Raw genomic sequence first — 14,485 nt, forward strand, 5'->3', positions numbered from 1 at the left:
ACCTTACCACGGTACGAGAGACGTAGTGAAGCATCTAGGAGTCCTCGCAGTCCCGTATGAATACGTCTGTTGTAAAGATGGAAGTTAAGATCTGATGAACGTAGGTGGCGACTGACGTAAATATGGCCATCTGACGGTAGACAACACACGCAAACCTGACCATCTGACGGTAGATAACTGACGTAAACTTGGCCAGCTGACGGTAGACGACTGACGTAGACATGACGATCTGACGGTAGACGACAGACGCAAACTTGTTCATCTGACTGACTTGGGAGACGGCTGACACAGACTGTCTGTCTGATGGAAGTGACGGGTGTGACAGACGCTGACTTGTCCATCAGACGGACGAGAGAAACGAATAACCTAAACCTGTCTATATGACAGAAATGGGAGACGACTGACGTAAACCTGTCCATATGACGGACGCTGCAGACGACAGATGCAAACCCGTCCATCCTACCATTGAGATCACTTGTTTCCCCGCAGGACGTGAGTAATGCTTCGCCTTGCCCCAGGTGCCAGGCGGAGGGAGTTGCCATATACATCAGCGCCGCAGGTCTTGTCGTCCCGCACACATCTCATGAAAACCCCCCAGCCGTTGGCGGCGCCACAAGCCTCCCAGGCCGTCAGCACTTCCTGTAGTGCACGTAAGAGACATATCATCCGGTGCACTTAATTAGCATGTGTTCCTCCTCGTACTGAGAATACGATCCACATAGTGTCGGAATCCAGGACGGAGATTCCCTCACTCTGCTGGCGGGGATGAACGTAAGGGACGGTTGCACAACACTTCTTCAGAAGTACGTGTAATGGACCAAGCCAAACGGCCATACCGACTCCCAGGGTTTGCGAGCCTCATCTTGGTGGATGTGCAGAGCATGGTTTGCAACTGAGTCCACACTTAGAGCTGCTGAGGTTCGAGGTGACCTCCCCATGTGAACGCCAAGGGCATGAACTGAGTTGGTTGGAGTAGGATATGAGTGACTGGTTCTTGAATGTTGAACAGTCTGCATGTACGTTCACTCATGAGGGTAGTGCTGTACGTTGTACAGTCTGCCTTTAAAGTTATGACGGTAGTGTTGTATGTTGTGGACTTGTTAGTCGAACCCTGAGGGTAAGGTGGTCCCCGTACAGCAACAACGAGAGGGTTTGGAGTTGTTGGTCCAACTCCTGCCCCGAGCTGACGACCCCATCCTCCTGGACTAGAGTGTCCGCCATGGTAGTGGTTGCAGGAGGTTTCGTTCCCCCGCTTACCGCAGCGCCTCTACCACCTGCATCCCTCTACCATGATCCTTGTAGCAGGTGCTCCAAGAATAGTGTCTGCAGATGCTCTCTCTGTCACCAGGACACGTTTAGCAGTTGGTGTCACGGCGTTTCCTAGATGGATTCCACCGACCACCCCTCCCCTCCTGCACAATACTGGTGGCAGAAGACATCAACAAAGCATTCGACACTGTCCCCCGACACCTTATAAATTAAATTCTTGGCACCCCCCTCCACAACAATGACAAGAAACGGATGACCTGTTTCATAGCCTGCCGCCATACCAGGAAAGGTTTCTGGGTCAATCCTGCCGACTGCATTGCTGGTAGATCCCATCCACTCTAGTCCTCGTGGGAGGAGCTGCCTCCCTCAGGATTTGTTGGAAAATATGAGTTTGCCTTTAATAATCGTCCCAGAGTATGTTGTATGTGGAGGGTGGCCGGCACAATAGCACATGTCGGAGGGGTCCTCGACCCACTGGTTGGTAAGGGTGTGTATGGGAAGGACAGATAACAGGATGGACATCATGGTCCATGACGAGGTCATCTGCAGGGTGTCTCTGCTGTAATCATGGAGTCAGGCATCTTCATAAGTTGCCTTGTAGGAGGTGTACATGACATCAGTGCTTGTTGGAGGCACCGTCCAGGCCCGGGATTCTGGATGTTCCTGGCTCCATTGGGGTTGTATGTAATGCCCCTCACCACAGGGTATGTTGGAGGTACCTCGTACTGCTGCTTGTAGAAGGTGCCCCTTACTGCTATTGGAAGGTGCTTTTGGCACATTGGTTATAGGAAGTACCCCGTACCATTCCTTGTAGGAGGAGCCACTAACCACAGTCCTTGTATGAGACACCCCGTACCAGTGCTTGTTGGAGGCGCCCAGAGCGAACCTCCTCGAAGAAATTGCCCCCTTAGCACAGTTCCTGTAGGAGGTGCTCTTTACTGTAGTGTTTGTAGGAAGTGCCCCCTCACCGGAATGCTTGTATTTACCCCTTTACTACAGTGTGGGAGATGCCTAAGGACAGCTTGTAGGAGGTGCTGTTCATGAGAGTACTTGTAGGAGGTTGTGGAAGGTGTGAGTGGTGGTAGTGGTGGTGAGGAGCGGGAGGCGCCACAGTCGAGTGCTCGGCCAATATGAGGAGTGCTTCCTCTTGGTGCCGCTGGGGTCGGCGGGGTCACTCGGGGCAGTCACGGTGAACTAAGCCAACACCCGCCCACCTGGACCCCGCCCCGCCCCACCCCGCCCCACTGTGTTGCATACCGAGTGGGGTGGGGGGGGGGGGGGGGGCTCGTATGTGTGTGTGTGTGTGTGTGTGTGTGTGTGTGTGTGTAAATTACCTATTTGTAAACTATGGCGGGGGGAGGGTGTTGCATTCATAGGGCCCCATCTTTTGAACTTTCCGCACATGTAACGAGATGTTTCCATTATGTATATTACCGCGTAGCGCTCATCGCAGGAAAGTTTAAGAGGTAAGAATAAAAAGTTGATTGAGTTATTCATTGTCGAGTTTCATGAGTAAGATGGAGGGTGTGTGTGTGTGTGTGTGTGTGTGTGTGTATAGGGTGGCGGGCGACACCTGCTATAGCCACGCCTCTCTTGGCCGTACCCTACACTCCTCCCTCAGGTCAGCCTGGCTGACCTCGATGCTCTTCCTCGCACGGCCAGCCAGGCGGCTGGGTGCTGGGTCATCATCACCTGGGCTGTCTCTGCCGGACGTAGTCACGGGCAGCTGTGAAAAATGCCGTGACCGTCGACCCAGGACGGCGCTGCAGCGCGAGGACAACGTACATGGAAGGTGTCCGTGTCCTTCAGCATGGTAGACTTTCACGTACCTATGGTTTCCTCGTATGAAGTTTGACTCCGCAGTGCGTGGTCCCCGCGCCCTACACCCGTCGCTTGAGTTACCACGCCCCCAGTGTTTCCAGTAGGCTGGGCCCCCTACAGCACTCCAGGAAAGGTGGCGTGTAGCCTGAGGTCATCACCAGGACACCTTCAGTGCTTTTACTGACGAAGGTAGACGGTAGAGTCCGTATGTGGCCTTCACTGAGCCTGTTGTAGATCATTGCAGCCCTCTATAGGCTTGTTGTAGACAACTTCAGGCGTCTCCTGGCCTGTTGTAGACTACTTCAGGCGTCTCCTGGCCAATTGTAGACAACTTTAGGCGTCTCCTGGCCTATTGTAGACTACTTCAGACGTCTCCTGGCCTATTGTAGACTACTTCAGGCGTCTCCTAGCTTATTGTAGACTACTTCAGGCGTCTCCTGGCTTATTGTAGACTACTTCAGGTGTCTCCTGGCTTATTGTAGACTACTTCAGGTGTCTCCTGACTTATTGTAGACTACTTCAGGCGTCTCCGTCCTATTATAGACTATATCAGGCGTCTCCAGGGTTGTTGTAGACTACTTTAGGCGTCTCCATCCTATTATAGACTATATCAGGCGTCTCCAGGGTTGCTGTAGACTACTTCAGGCATCTCCAGGTCTACTGTAGACGGGTGTGGGCGTCCTCAGGTGTTCCCAGGCCTATGAGAGGGCAGAGCCCCCGGGGGCTGGGAATGTGACGGCAGCAGACGAGGTGGGACACGGAGGGCGGGAGGGCCCCGCCCCCCGTGCAGCTCTGCCATCTTCCCGGCACACAGTCACGTCGTGTTGAACAAGATCAAGTTTACTGAGAGTGAATTTTGAGACCGGCCTCGTAGCGGGCCAGTCACGCGCACCTGTCTGCCCCTGATGGGTTCACACCTGCGCCTCCTCAGCCAGATTTCGCTGGCTCCTCAGAAGCAGAGGAGGAGGTCGGCGCTGGGGGTTCCTGGTTCGCTCCGGCCGGCGAGGCAGCCCGAGACTGGAACACGGAGGAATGTTGGTGTGGTCCTCCGGGGGGGGGTCGTTTGTCGTGCAGACGTGGTCGTCGTGGAAGACGCCTTATGCACACCTCAGGGTGTATGATCGGTATTTGTTGTACGATCCAAACGTCTTAGTTTATCCCGTATGTTGATGTGTTTATTGTATGCGGTGATAAGAGTCGTGTATTGTTGGGGGTGTGTATATGATGTGCTGGGGGGCGGGGGGGGTAAGTGCTGAGCAGCACCAGGGGAGAGGGTCAGCTAGGGGGGGGGGGGGCGGTCACATTCTCTCGCTGGTGTAACTTTAACCCGGCCGCCCGCACCTCGTACTCTACCCTCCACCCACCCCACCCGCTGGAGCCGTGACCTTACCGAGACCTTTCCTGTGTGACCTTTGCCGCCACGCAGTAACCGGTCACGCCCAAGATGAAGGTTGCAGGTCAATAATGTCTGCCTCCTGCTGCTACTGCTGCTCCTGCTGCTGCTGGTGCTCCTGCTCCTGCTGCTCCTGCTCCTGCTGCTCCTGCTCCTGCTGCTGCTGGTGCTCCTGCTCCTGCTGCTGGTGCTCCTGCTGCTCCTGCTCCTGCTGCTGCTGGTGCTCCTGCTGCTCCTGGTGCTCCTGCTCCTGCTGCTCCTGCTCCTGGTGCTGGTGCTCCTGCTCCTGCTGCTCCTGCTCCTGCTGCTCCTGCTACTGGTACTGCTCCTGCTCCTGCTCCTGCTGCTGCTACTGGTACTGCTCCTGCTCCTGGTGCTGCTGCTGCTACTGGTACTGCTCCTGGTGCTGCTGCTGCTACTGCTCCTGCTCCTGCTCCTACTCTTGTTGCTGCTGCTCCTGCTCCTGCTGGTGGTGGTGGTAGTTCTGTGCTGGTGGTGGTGATGGTAGTTCTGTGCTGGTGATGGTGGTGGTGATGGTGGTGAATTATTAACGATTCACTCATGTTTAATGGGATTACGGTCATCAAAGTAGCGGGTGGGAGTGGCACACGCCTGTGCTCCTACACCATCACCCACCCGTCCTCCTGCACCACTACCATCACCACTACTACCTGACTCATGCACCACTACCACCACTACCACCTGACTCCTGCACCACTACCATCACCACTACTACCTGACTCATGCACCACTACTACCTGACTCATGCACCACTACCACCACTACCACCTGACTCCTGCACCACTACCATCACCACTACTACCTGACTCCTGCACCACTACCATCACCACTACTACCTGACTCATGCACCACTACTACCTGACTCATGCACCACTACCACCACTACCACCTGACTCCTGCACCACTACCATCACCACTACTACCTGACTCATGCACCACTACCATCACCACTACCACCTGACTCATGCACCACTACCATCACCACTACTACCTGACTCATGCACCACTACCATCACCACTACTACCTGACTCATGCACCACTACCATCACCACTACTACCTGACTCATGCACCACTACCATCGCCACTACTACCTGACTCATGCACCACTACTACCTGACCCATGCACCACTACCATCACCACTACCACCTGACTCATGCACCACTACCACTTCTACCATACTCCTGCACCATCACGACCACTAACACCATGCTGGTACACCACTGCCACCAGACTCCCGCACCATCACCTTCAACACCACTGTCACAATGCTCCAGCGCCACAAGCACCACTACCTCCATCACCATGTTCCTACCGCACCATCACCACCACCACCATCACTACCTTGACTTAGCGTGTGTGCGGCCCACACCCACATAAGGTACACGTTCCACTGTACTCCCCAAAGCTGCACTGGTACTGCCCGTGTTAGTATACCACGCCCTTTGATTCAGCGGGCTGTTCTCAGCGGTATTCTGCATCTGGGGGATTGTACAGTGTAAGATTTGTCTCCCGTCTACCACTAGACACGCATGGCCACTTGTTGTACTGGTGGCTAGACCCAAAAAATGATTCTGCAGCGTAGCTTACCCCATCATGCGCAACATGCATGGAAATTATCCACCGTTCGTTACGTACTGGCCTACCATCCCTGGTACACCAGCAGTACTGGCCTACCATCCCTGGTACACCAGCAGTACTGGCCTACCATCCCTGGTACACCAGCAGTACTGGCCTACCATCCCTGGTATACCTAGCAGTACTGGCCTACCATCCCTGGTACACCAGCAGTACTGGCCTACCATCCCTGGTATACCAGCAGTACTGGCCTACCATGCCTGGTACACCAGCAGTACTGGCCTACCATGCCTGGTACACCAGCAGTACTGGCCTACCATCCCTGGTATACCAGCAGTACTGGCCTACCATCCCTGGTATACCAGCAGTACTGGCCTACCATCCCCTGTTACTATCTAAGGCGCTGGAGGAGGACTTCTGTTAGACTGCTGAGTCTTGGTTTGTTCTCTTTGTTTGGTTTGGTTTGGCCAGGCTGGGCCAAGCTTCCACGTATGGTGGTGGGCAGGGTAGGTGGGGGTAAATTGAGTTACATTTACCAATAGGTTTTTAGTCAGTTTTTGACGTGGGTTTCCGCGGCGGCACAGATTCCTCGTGCGAGTGGCCCATAGCGGCGGTAGTGCCTGCCACTATCGCTGTGGCGCACCAGCATTGGAGGAGCACAGCTGATGGTGTCATACCTGACGACTCTGACACACCTACCCCACCTGACGCCCGCCCACACACCACACACAGTACACAGGGTCGAGCACACCTACCCCACCTGACAACCGCCCTCACCCACGCAGTACACACGTCTTGGCCCAGGAGTTGGAGCCTTGTATTATACCTTTATAAAACCCTCCCACATGCTATAGCCTGAGCAAGACAATAGAAGCACTCGACGGCCTTGGGTTATATAAATACACAGGTGAGTCTGGAGCAAGTTACAGAGGAGGGGCTGAGGTGGGGAGTGGGGTGGCCTCATATGTGCGATACGTAGATACAGACACGGTACAGGATGGGTCAGGACCCGTATATTCATGGGTGAAGTGCGGGGCCCCAGTGTGTCCAGTGCATAAACAGACACACGTGATTGGTTAGGTCAGTACCTAAGTATATGGTGTGGAGAGTTGCCGGAGATGGTGGTCTGGGCCACGACAGTGGATGGGATGTGCGTCTTGTACTGAGAGCGGGACATGTTTTCATCGTTCGTGGAGATGATATAAAGATTTACTGAAGTATTGATGGTACTTAGAAGCGAGAGAGGCTTATCCTTATGCACCAGCTTGGCAAAGGGAAAAGTTCTTTCGACCAACTTACAAAAGGGGAGAGCTGTCTTGGGGACATTCCATGGCATGTAGAGTTTGGATGAACTGTGGGTTGTGTTACTGGATGATATGGTGAAGAGTCATAACAGTCATCGTTCTGAGTCATCTGCCTCTTTGGAGAGTCATCGGTGAGTGGGAAATGATATTTTCAAAAGCATCCAACCCACCTTGTTTGCACGTAGATAGTTGCCAGCCTCTCTGAGGTCCAGCTCAATCAATAGTGTAGATTATTACTGGACCTTAGACATCCTATGATCTCCCCTGTTGTACTGGCTTCATCACTGGCCCATAACCTTGAGGCACACTAGTATTAACACTGGAGTCCACTAGCAACGCCATGGTGGAAGTTCATGGTAATGGCTGTGTGTGTAAGGGTGCTTCTGTGCCCATCCCTCTCCTAGCTAACGCTCACGCTAATGTACCTTATTTTTTTATTTATTTCCAGGTAAGCCAATGTTTCGTGAGGTGTGTGGTGAGGGACCACACCTGTGAGGCCCCCTGAGTGCTGCTGCAGGTGCTTACTCCTCCCCGACACACACCTGTACGCCCCTGCTGTTCCTCGTAATATCACTACCGAACCATTCCCCAGAGTCTGTCATAATCATCGAGATATTACAGTAAGTGTGTGAGTGTGTCTGCGTTGACCGTGTCTTCATTCATTCATTTCATTCCCTTCATTCTCCACGGTGAATTACATCTGTACTGACTTGGCTACTCCAAGTTTCTCGCTGAATACCATTTCCTGCGTCAACCTCCATCGAAGACCTGGTGGCTTTCTTGATCACTCTGTTCTCAAGACCCAAGAGGTAGTCATCAGGTCACCCCTCACTCTTCTCTCTAGCTATGTGGGCAGATTTAAGGCCTGTTGCCTTTCAGTGTAACTCGGTTGTCTTCGTTCTGGTACCATCTTTGTTACCTTCCTCTGGACGCGCTCCTTATGTAGTGACCAAACCAGAGAGGCAGTACTGTGGTCTTGGCCTTATGTACGATATGATAAATCCTTCTCAGATTCCTACACCATCTTTCCTGCTGGATAAGTGTGTGTGTGTGTGTGTGTGTGTGTGTGTGTGTGTGTGTGTATGTGTGTGTGTGTCTGTGTGTGTGTGTGTGTGTGTGTGTGTGTGTGTGTGTGTGTGTGTGTGTGCACGGAGCCAGACACAACCACGCTCGTCCAGCAGTTGTGTTTGGCCTCTTCAGGCGTCTCCGTCAGACGGCGTGAAGAGAGGCGGCACAGGTGACAGCTAATGTATCCTGCAGAAAGAGGGGGACGGGCTCGGGCGTTGCTGGTGGCACCCTCAGGGGCGTGGCCAGCTCGGGGGCCCAGGCAGGACTGGTAAGGAAGGGGGTTGGAGGAGGGGTTGTAAGCACAAGGCCGAGCAAGGACACCTAACTGTAACACGTACTGGTTGTGTCAGCACTCATGAGCAGAAAGGTTCACTATTGCTATGAACCTTTTAGTTCAGTAGATGTTCCCGTAGCATGTCGTGAACTTGCATATACGCCTACCCCGCGTGCGTACTCATGGTGGTGTGTGCGTGACATGCCAGGGTCGTGACATGCCACTTGATCGTCGCGTTGAACTCCCATGCCAGGTCGTGACGTGTCATCTGACGACGGATCGTTGAGGTGGAGGGAGATGGTGAGTGTCGCCTGTGGTGGCCGACCTCTGAATCGCCTGTCGGGCAACACGCTGGCCCCAGGCTTGGCCCGGGACGCGTGTGTTGCTCTACAGGTGGCCTGCTCCTCCCTCTATACACCTGCTCACGCTGCATGAATGACCCAACCTACTGTGTCATCACCACTGACAGCCTGACGTGATGATGGAGCTAAGGTGTCTACTGAGGTGTCATCATGTTGACATGAGTCACCATACGGAAACGTTCATGGGGATGAAGCGTGTGTGTGTGTGTGTGTGGGTGTGTGTGTGTGTGTGTGTATGGAAGAGTTTAGGGAGGGGAGGAACCAAAGCAGTTCGGAAAACAAATGTGTTAGTGTTAAGCCTTCAGGACAGGTGTGTGGCGCGTAGACGTACATCTGTTGCTGATGAGAACACACACACACACACACACACACACACACACACACACACACACACACACACACATTGTTTCGTTCACGCCAACTCGCTGATGGTGAAGTAGGTGTACTTGCACACCTGAACACTGTGGTAAGTTCGGGCTAGGTGTACAATGTGTCGTTAGCGAGACGGTACCGGTGGGAGTAGACGAAGTTGTCGGTTGAGGACGTACGAAGTTATCGGTTGAAGACGTACGAAGTTATCGGTTGAAGACGTACGAAGTTTTTGGTTTGGGACGTACGAAGTTGTGGGTTGAGGACTTACGAAGTCGTCGGTTGAAGACGTACGAAGTTTTTGGTTGGTTGAGGACGTCACGTGAATTCAGGAAATACAGAGGTTGGGTTGACCAGGGCCAGGCAGGGTGGAGGCACCTGCCTCCTTCCTACACCTGCTTTCATGACTTTCCTGCCTGGTCATGACAGATCCTGCATCCATCAGGTAATGTCTTCTTCCTGTAGCTAACACCTTACAGGTACAGACAGGTCTTCCTGTAGCTAACACCTGACAGGTACAGACAGGTCTTCCTGTAGCTAACACCTTACAGGTACAGACAGGTCTTCCTGTAGCTAACACCTTACAGGTACAGACAGGTCTTCCTGTAGCTAACACCTTACAGGTACAGACAGGTCTTCCTGTAGGTAACACCGTACAGACAGCCCTACTTCTTGACAGCGGTGCCTCCTGTGGCAACCCCGCCCCGCCCGGCCCCACACCGCTCCGCCCCGCCCCGCCCGGCCCGGGGCCCCCTCCCCCCTCCCCCCCAGAAACTGGCACCACCCCAGCCGAGGTCAGGCAGTGTACCAGGGCGTGGCCATTCCTGCCCAAGGTCATACAGCACCGGTGTTATGCTCCCCTCCCCACCACCCGACCCCCAAGCTTCCTGCTTCCCCTCCCCTACCCACCTGCAACCTCGCTCTACCCACCCACCCCGCTCCACCTTCATGCTACCCGGCCTCACCCCACATTCCTGCACCTCACCTCACCTCACCTCACCTCCCGCCATGTTTATAAACAGACGTTGCTAACAGACCAGTATCAGTGACGTAATTATTTGCTGATGGTCCGTAGCTACACGGGTCTTATGCGCCATAGAGTGGAGTACCCGTCTCTCTCTCTCTCTCTCTCTCTCTCTCTCTCTCTCTCTCTCTCTCTCTCTCTCTCTCTCTCTCTCTCTGTATCCACTTTTTGCATCTCGTCGGTAAAACTTACCGTCTGAAACTATGGAATGTATGTACTGAAATACGAATTGTAGCATCTTATGTCATATCAAGCCACTGGGGTCTGAGTAAGACCCTTTGTGACCCCCTCTGCAATCCTCTTGCGCTGCCGCTCACAGGATGAGCATGAGGGCGGCACAATGAATTGGCCGGGGACACCGGCCCAGATCGTCTCACACACACGAGAACCTCTCCCTCCAACTCTCCCTTACTGTGCTCCCTCCTGTCACGTCTCTCTCCACCCATCCCCTCGCCCTCTGTCGTGTTGGTGCTTCCTCCTCTCTGTTCCACGGGTATTATTTTGGCCACTGATCGTGTGGCGGTGTGAGCCGTCTGCATGTGTGTCCCGGCTATAGCGCTAACACTCGGGACCTTGCGTGGGGGGGGGGGGGGGGGCACACACACACACACACACACACACACACACATATATATATATATATATATATATATATATATATATAGACTTTGACAGGTAAGGCGCATGACGATGTAAGATAAGGCTCAGGCGGGAAAGTCAAGTAAGAAATGTGTTCACCAGAGACAGGGGTCGGGGTCATCAAGGGGTCAGGTGACCACAGATAAGGCTCGGGGGTCATGACTGAGCTCACAGACTTGCTCCTGTTGACAGTCCTTGTGACTGTGAAAAGAGGATCGAACCTGTACAGGTCTAGACTAACAGTGGTGTATACAGAGTGATTTTCAAATATATATATATATATATATATATATATATATATATATATATATATATATATATATACACACACACACGCGTACATATTCATACTTGCTGCCTTTATTCATTCTTGTCGCCACCCTGCCACACATGAAATGGCACCCCTCTCTCACCGCGCGCGCGCGAGGTAGCACTAGGGAAAAGACAACAAAAGACAACAGTGTTATCATAATACTTATAATACTTATTATACTTAATCGCTGTTTCCCGCGTCAGGGAAGTAGCTCCAGGAAACACACGAAGAATGGCCCATCCATTCATATACACATATATATACATACATAAACGCCCATGTAAGCGTTTATGTACATATGAGCATGTACATACATATACACATACACAGACATATACATAGATACACATGTAGAAATTCATACATGCCTTCATCCATTTACGGCGCTACCCCGCCTCACAGGAAATAGCATAGCTTCTCCCAGCTTCAGCGAGGTAGCGCCAGGAAAACAAACAAAATCACATTCATTCGCCATATATATATATATATATATATATATATATATATATATATATATATATATATATATATAATACTGGCGGAGCGCAGGTGAAATCTGCGTTTAGTAAGTAGGTGAGCGGTAGCACTGCTGGTGTTTCACTCTCGTTACTTGATGACGTGTTGTGGTGTTGTGTCGAGTGTGGTGGATGCCTATACTGTGGTGTGTGGCCTGACCTGTACTGTGGTGTGTGGCATGACCTGTACTGTGGTGTGTGACATGGGATGGTGTATGGTGGAGAGGAGTGTCGTGTGAGAGGTGTATGTGATAATGGTCAGGGTGGAACACCAAGTTTGAAGGGGTTGGTCGGTTCACTAAGGTTAGGTGAGGTGGAGGGGAAGGTCAGAGGAGATGATCATCCACTCGAGAAGTTGGCCTCGAGTGTCTTGAGGGATAGTGGCTGGTGTGGGGTATGGTGTGGTGGGTGGGGGGGTGTTTGCCTGACCCCCGACGCCGCTCTCCCTCCCTCCCGGTAACCCCCACCCACCCACCACCACCTACATACATGTCATACATTCGGGAATCAGTCATACATTATTGCCACGGTCGTCTGGACCTCATGTGGCTGAGAAGTCCCAGAGTTACGTTAGTATTTTATGAGCGTTCCTTTGTCTTATCTTCCGTTCGTTATGTTTAGTGAGTTTACGTTATCTTATCTCACGTTATGTTTCATTAGCTTAGGTTATTCCGTTGTGTTTCATTAGCTTGCGTTATTCCGTTATGTTTCATTCACTGATGTCTTATATTCCACAAGTTTGATTTGCCTTCGTTTGCCTTATACTTCGTTCTGTTTCGTTATGTCGGCCTTTTATTTCGCTGTGTTTCGTTCACTCAACGTTAAACTTCTATTTCTTCATGTTTAACTGACTCACGTTTGTCATACGTTTCATCATGTTTATGTAACGAACGTTTGTCATACGTTTCATCATGTTTATGTAACGAACGTTTGTCATACGTTTCATCATGTTTATGTAACGAACGTTTGTCATACGTTTCATCATGTTTATGTAACGAACGTTTGTCATACGTTTCATCATGTTTATGTAACGAACGTTTGTCATACGTTTCATCATGTTTATGTAACGAACGTTTGTCATACGTTTCATCATGTTTATGTAACGAACGTTTGTCATACGTTTCATCCTGTAGCCTCCATGGGTCTTCTTATTACGTCAGGTTTAAGCTGTCCTTATGAAGGTGTCCGTATGCAAATGTGGCATTAGATATTGTTTTATGTTGAAGGTTTTTAGAGGAAGTGGTGGATAAGGGGTTTCAGGTAGGGGGTATATGGCCAGAATTGTGAAGCGACGGTGATTTTTTTTTTTTTTTTTTTTTTGACCGCTTGGTGGCTTGGTTATGGAGTGGTGTGGATGGGAGGGGGGAGGTCTGATGCCGTCGCCGAGAACCGAGTGTATATATTGAGGTGAGGTTCGTATGAGAAGTGATTTGGTGTCAGTGTGCAAGTGTTGAAATACGCGTAACCACCCATCGCACTCCTTTCGCCCGTGGTCCCGCCCGGTGGACGTGGCCTGCTTCCTGGGCGCTGCGGAAGCCCTTTAGAAGCTAGAAGGGACGGCTGGGGCAGGAAGGTAAGATAAGGGGAGGATTTGAGTGATTAGAATCTGTATTGATGGTAGCCTGGTAGAGAAGGTTAGAATTTATATGGGCGTTAGAGTGTTGAGGTTAGAATGTATATGGACGGTAGAGTGGTGAGGTTAGAATGTATATGGACGGTAGAGTGGTGAGGTTAGAATGTATATGGACGGTAGAATGGTGAGAATAGAAGGTATATAGACGGTAGAGTATGGGTTACAATGTATATAGACGGTAACCTGCTGGAACCTGCTGGATAAGAATGGATAAACGGATGTCTGGTGTTTTGTAATGTACATAGGAGGGGGCTGGTAGATCAGAATGTATATTGGGGGTCAGGGTGTATATAGGAGCTGTTACTGGGATTAAGTATTCAGGGGACTGCTGGGGGAGGGAGGGGGGTGCTGTGTTGTACATGTGAAGAATAAGAACGTTTGATATGATGTCAGGGCAGGTGAAGGGCGGCGCGACATGTTGTGTTGGTAACACTTCCCCAGCAGCGGACGTGTCGGCACTGAAGGTTGTGTTGGTGGCAGGTGAGGGGCACTGGGACGGGGGCAGGTGAAGGGCACTGAGACGGGGGTAGCGGGGCGGGGGCAGGTAAGGGGATCTGGGACGGGGGCAGCGGGGTGGGGGCAGGTGAGGGGCACTGGGACGGGGGCATGTGAAGGGCAGCGAGACGGGGCCAGGTGAGGGGGCAGCGGGACGGGGGCAGGTGAGGAGCAGCAGGACGGGGGCCAGGTGAGAGACAATGGGACGGGGGCCAGGTTAGAGGCATTGGGACGGGGCAGGTGCGGGGCAGCGGGACGAGGGCAGGTGAGGAGTAGCGGGACGGGGGCAGGTGAGAGGCACTGGGACGGGGGCAGGTGAGGAGCAGCGGGACGGGGGCAGGTGAGAGGCACTGGGACGGGGGCAGGTGAGGGGCAGCGAGGCGGGGGCAGATGAGGGGCAGGAGGTA

At 52.3% G+C, this 14,485-nt stretch overlaps 1 protein-coding gene across 7 annotated transcripts in view; it reads left to right on the forward strand.

Moving 5' to 3' along the window:
• Positions 1 to 14,485, forward strand: part of LOC139753369 (orphan steroid hormone receptor 2-like) — a 467,590-nt gene that overhangs the window by 300,875 nt on the left and 152,230 nt on the right. For 2 of the 7 annotated variants that reach the window (XM_071669765.1, XM_071669766.1), the window contains exon 2: positions 7,835 to 8,006. The exons of the other annotated variants lie outside the window; for them this stretch is intronic. The gene's annotated coding sequence lies outside the window, so the exon portion shown is untranslated. The remainder of the gene's footprint in view (positions 1 to 7,834; positions 8,007 to 14,485) is intronic. 7 annotated transcript variants of the gene reach the window in all.

This window comes from Panulirus ornatus, chromosome 14, assembly GCF_036320965.1.
Source record: "Panulirus ornatus isolate Po-2019 chromosome 14, ASM3632096v1, whole genome shotgun sequence".
Lineage (NCBI taxonomy): Eukaryota > Metazoa > Arthropoda > Malacostraca > Decapoda > Palinuridae > Panulirus > Panulirus ornatus.